We start from the raw sequence: 6,000 nt of genomic DNA, 5'->3' as shown, positions 1-6,000 counted from the left end.
GGTACTATCGGAGGTAACCCCACCATTGAGTCAGTCTCCTTAGTTAAGGGTCTCAAATATAACCTATTGAGCGTAGCTCAGCTTTGTGATAGCGGTAGATAGGTTATATTTGATGCTACTCAGTGTCGGATACTCGAGGGAAAAACAAATAATTTGATTTTAACTGCCCCTCGTGTTGACAATGTATATATGTTGAGTTTAGAAAAACAGTTTTCCAAAAATATATGCTTAGTATCTAAAGAGGATAACTCCTGGCTATGGCATAGGAGACTTGGTCATGTAAGCATGGACCTCCTTGCCAAATTAGCTAGAAAGCAACTAGTTGAGGGATTGCCCAAATTGAAATTTGAAAAAGATCAATTATGTAATGCTTTTCAGCAAGGTAAACAAATGAAAAAGTCTTTTCAAAGTAAAAACATTGTCTCAACCAAGAGACCATTGGAATTACTACATTTGGACCTTTTCGGACCCGTCCAGCCACTCAGCTTGGGCGGTAAGAAATTCTCCTTAGTCATTGTAGATGATTTCTCTCGATATACTTGGATCATCTTGCTGAGTAGCAAGGATGAAACATTTGGGATGTTCACAACGTTGATTAAAAAGCTTGAAAAAGACAAAGACCTAAGAGTAGCTCATATTAGAAGTGACAATGGCGGAGAATTCAAAAACTAACAGTTTGATGAATTTTGTGAAGTCAGTGGCATTGACCATAACTTTTCTGTTCCTATGACACCTCAACAAAATGGGGTTGTTGAAAGGAAGAACAGAACAATAGTTGAAATTGCTAGGACAATGCTGAGCAAAAATAGGCTTCCAAAGTATTTCTAGGGTGAAGCTGTCCACACAGCATGCTATATACTCAATAGGGCTTTAGTTAGACCTATTCTTAAGAAAACCCCATATGAACTTTGGAAAGGATGAAAGCCCAACATTGGCTACTTTCGTGCCTTTGGGTGTAAATGTTTTATACTCCATACAAAAGATAACCTTGCAAAATTTGATGCTAAAGCTGACGAAGCGATCTTTTTAGGGTACTCAACTAACAGTAAAGCATATAGGGTGTATAATAAACGAACTCAAGTTGTAGAAGAGTCTGTCCATATAGAGTTCGATGAAACTGACCCTGCAGGAAAGACAACTCAGTCCGCCGAAGATGAATCGAGCTCAGCTTCCGCTGACCAAATAGGAGCTGCTGAGTCATTAGTACAAGGGCTGACCAAAGGTAAACACGAACCCAAAATTACCTTTGCTGACCAATCTATTCCTGCAGATATTGTAGAAACACCTATTCCAGACAACTCAACATTACCTAAAGAAATAAAAATTCCAAGTGGACATTCGGAGAAGTCCATTCTTGATGCTGCTGACAACAAGCTGATGACAAGAGATCAGCTTAGAAAGTATCTCGGCAATATTGCATTCGTCTCAGTGCAGGAGCCAAAGAACTTCTCAGAAGCTGAGCACGATGAACATTGGATCAATGCTATGCAAGAGGAGCTTGATTAATTCAAAAGAAATGAGGTATGGGATTTAGTACCAAAACCTAGGAATCAAAAGACCATAGGAACTAAGTGGGTCTTTAGAAATAAACTAGATGAGCAAGGCAATGTAGTCAGAAACAAAGCCCGACTTGTAGCCCAAGGCTACAGTCAGCAAGAAAGCATTGACTATGGTGAAACCTTTGCTCCCGTTGCTAGGCTAGAGGCTATACGAATATTGTGTGCATATGCTAGCTATATGAACTTTAAACTATATCAAATGGATGTCAAAAGTGCTTTTCTTAATGGATTTATAAACGAAGAGGTTTATGTTAGTCAGCCTCCAGGGTTTGAAGATCCAAAACTTCCAAACCACGTTTATAAACTCAAGAAGGCCCTATACGGCCTGAAACAAGCACCACGTGCTTGGTACGAGAGGTTGACCAATTTCCTGCTAACTATGTCAGAGGCAAAGCTGACACAACCTTATTCATTAAGAAAAAGGGTAAAAATACTCTGTTGGCACAAATTTACGTAGATGACATAATCTTTGGTGCTACTGACAAATCTATGTGCAAATAATTTAGTAAACAGATGCAAACTGAGTTCGAGATGTCCATGATGGGCGAACTCAACTTCTTCCTTAGTTTACAAATCAAGCAAGGGAAGAACGACATCTTCATTAGTCAGTCCAAGTACGCCAAAGAAATGTTAAAGAAATTTGATAAGGAAGAATGTAAGCCCATATCAACCCCAATGAGTACTGACACTGTCCTTTGCGCTGACGAGAAAGGTAAGTCAGTAGATAGCAAGCTATATCGAGGTATGATAGGCTCTCTACTTTATCTTACTGCTAGTAGACCTGACATTCAGTACTCAGTATGTTATTGCGCAAGATATCAAGCTGACCCTAGAGAATCTCATCTTATATCTGTAAAAAGAATTTTTAGATATTTGCAGAGCTCAGTTAATGCAGGTTTATGGTATCCAAATACAAATGACTTCACACTCATTGGATACACTGACGCTGACTATGGACGAGATAAGCAGAACGTAAAAGCACTTCAGGAGGATGTCACTTCCTAGGAAGCTGTCTAGTATCTTGGTTCAGTAAGAAGTAATCGTCAGTGGCCCTGTCTACTACTGAAGCTGAGTACATTGCTGCTGGAAGCTGTGTGGCCCAAGTCCTGTGGATTAAGCAACAGCTTGAGGATTACGGAGTTAAAACAGAAACAATTGAAGTCAAATGCGATAACAAAAGCGTTATTGACCTATCTAAGAATCCAATCCAACATAGCAGGATGAAGCATGTCAGCATAAGGCATCACTTCATTAGGGATCATGTACTTAAGGGTGAGATTAAGCTGACCTACGTACCAACAGATGAACAATTTGCAGATATCTTCACTAAGCCTTTGGCTCGTGAGCAATTCAACATACTAAGGGAAGCAATCGGTATGTCTAATCCTCTTTGTTGAGCGATTTCTGCAAGTGCACGGTATACGATTGTAGTAATAAAAGATATCGATCCCACAGGGAACGTTTTTCAATAAAACTTATTTATAATCGGTTAAATTTACTTTTAGGTTTATAATATGGAAAAATCGTTTAATCGGTTTTGGTTTAGAAATTGCTAGAATAAGAATTAGATTAGAGTATGAAGATGTTAGAAAATATCTGATTTAAGAATGAATTTGCAAAACAGGAACGTTTTAGTACTTTAGAAAAGTAAACAAGTATATTTGTTTGCATTAAGCAAAGAAAACAACTTTAAACTTTGTACAAATTATAAAGATGAAATAAATGACGGAACCTCTAATTAATAGGCTTTGAACGCGACAAAACCCTTATCCGAGATAATTGCCCTTAACCAAATTAAAACTCTACCGAGATAATAATTTGCCTAAGTGTTCAACAAAGTTTCCTTGTAAAGATTTTGAATTAAACTACGTTTTAATGAAAACACCAGCAGTCACTTTAGTGGATTGGTTACCATAAGTGCTGCATAAAAATCTATCGAATAGAACGGACTTTATTAGATGAAATATAAATTGATACAAGTTTACAGAGAACATGGAGCATTGAATTCTTCGACGGCGTGCAAGTGAACGGGTTGTCAATCCTTTCCTTGGGTTTCGTTAGAGTTTGTCAGGCTCAGGGGCGAATCCTCTACTCAATCTTCTCGTTGAATCTTCGTAATAGAGACTGGGTCGGTCCACTACCAAAATGTAAACTAAACTGGAACAAATGTCTAAATGCTACTGAGTTTGTTATTATTGAATAAACAATGTGTGTACAACATATTGTTTTGAACAGAAATGAAATCTAATCTCTGACTCATTTCTGAGTCAGAGTTTCTGCATAACTCTTGCACTAATTTAACTCTCTCAATATTTTTCCAACTCTCAAATCAATACTTTATTTATAGATGTTGAAGAGGCGTGATTGAAGTGTCGTGTCCGTTGTGAAGGATCGTGTCCGTTGCGAAAGAACGTCTTTATCCACCCGAACGAACGCGTTTCTTGGAATTTTAACATGTGTTCATTGTACTTGGCAGAATTTCTGCTCTTACCGAGAATGGAAATTCTCTGCCGAGAATGGGGAAGTGATTTTTTAGCCTTCGGATGAAAGGGCGTGTCGCGACCGAGAATTTGAGATTCTCAACCGAGAATATGAATTTTTCTTCCGTTTCTAACTTCGTCTTTGTCCTCGTTTTTGGTGTAATTGATCTTTGTTGTTTTTGACTCCTTTTGTAAGGTTTTTCTTCTGTTTTTAAGCTCTTTTCGTTCCTATTTGGATTTTACCAAATATTTAGGTACCTTACAAGAAAGAAACATATTCGAGAGTAAAAGCTTTCTAAACAGTTATAAATATCATAAATTAGTAGCAATATTGATGTAATTAATGATGGTATTTTAGGTATATTTTGGGCTTAACAAATCTCCACACTTAATCTTTTGCTAGTCCCGAGCAAAATTTCACTGAATTTATTCTCTAACTAATCTCTTTATGAAAATAAAACATATATCTCTGTATTACCTTTTGAATTAGTTAAGCCGAAAAGACTTACTTCGCATGGCAAATTTATACGCAAAATATCAAACTAACTTAGTATAATATACGATATATCATTCGTCTTGTATTTTCAATTTTGAATTGAAGCATTCGGGACGATATAAGCACGCATGTTATTGAGTCTTTCGTCTAAAGGCATTTCAAAGCACAAAATTTCCTTTCCCAAACCTAAACTAATATATGAGATATATTAAATTTAAATAAGTACTTGGGTTAATTATTTGCTTGGTTACGTCCGAGATAAGGGTGGTCTTGATCGTAACTTTATACGTATTTTATTGCTTTGTGTTTGCTTAAGAGGTACCGACCATGCCATGGGTGGACGCAATCGTTACTTTAAACTTATACACGCTTATAATTTTTGCTTTAAACGTTCCTTCCATACCTCGATTGTGATAAGGGTGGTCGCAACTGTGGCCAAAAGTAAACGGTACTTAATTATTCTTCCCTTTCATACCTCGATTGTGATAAGGTTGGTCTCAATCGTGGCCAAAAGTTAAGAATTCAACTAATTGATTGATTAATATGAATTAAATTGTAACTTGGAAAAAGAAAGATAACACATTCATCCTATATTGACTTAAAATTCAACATGTATTATGGCTAAAGTTTCCTTAAAAACTTCAATTGGTGTTAATGTAAGACGAAATCAAACCGAGCTAAAATTGTTAGTTCAATTTAATGCCTATAAACCTAATTGAAAATTTAAAATAAGATTTATTGTATCATGAATTGCATGATATATAGTAGAGATTGAATAAAGAATTTTTTATTTAAAATACATTCACTCGAGACAATTTTTACTTAAAATCGTGTCGGAGATTCGTGAAAATTTTTGAAAAATATTACCCGTATAGAAATATAATTTCTAACGATAATGATAACCTAAAAATAATCATATTAACTTATGATTAATTTTTAAAAATATATGAAAATGTAAAGTTAATAAAAATAGCGTTTTAAACAAGTTTATGTTGCAAAATACGTTGCATTTGTTATAAATGATTCGTTGCATTTGTTATTTGTGCTAGAAAAATGAAATGATGTACATCTCCTCCCACACTTAAATTGGACCATGTCCTCATTGGTGCAAAAGCGAGATATCAAGAAAAATTTGTACGAAATAAAGCAAAATTGTACGAAAATAGATAAATATGAAATGGATTGTATCCAACATAAATAGAAATTGAAATTGTACCAAACGTAATAAAAAACATAACATAAAAGATAAATGAGTGGAGAAAAGATAAGATAAAACCTATTCTTGTGAAGGGGAACCCGGTGGAGACGGTGTGGTCACTACGCCTTGACGACTGAAAAATGAAAACAACTAGCGTCGGGTTGACGTATGCTTGCTCCGTAAATTATGTATATATATGCATCCACCACGTTTAATTGTGAACTCAGCTATCGATTGTTCTCCATAATATCATCAAACCGCAAATTC

This window comes from Euphorbia lathyris, chromosome 1 (assembly GCF_963576675.1).
Source record: "Euphorbia lathyris chromosome 1, ddEupLath1.1, whole genome shotgun sequence".
NCBI lineage: Eukaryota > Viridiplantae > Streptophyta > Magnoliopsida > Malpighiales > Euphorbiaceae > Euphorbia > Euphorbia lathyris.
This window is presented reverse-complemented; position numbering follows the sequence as displayed.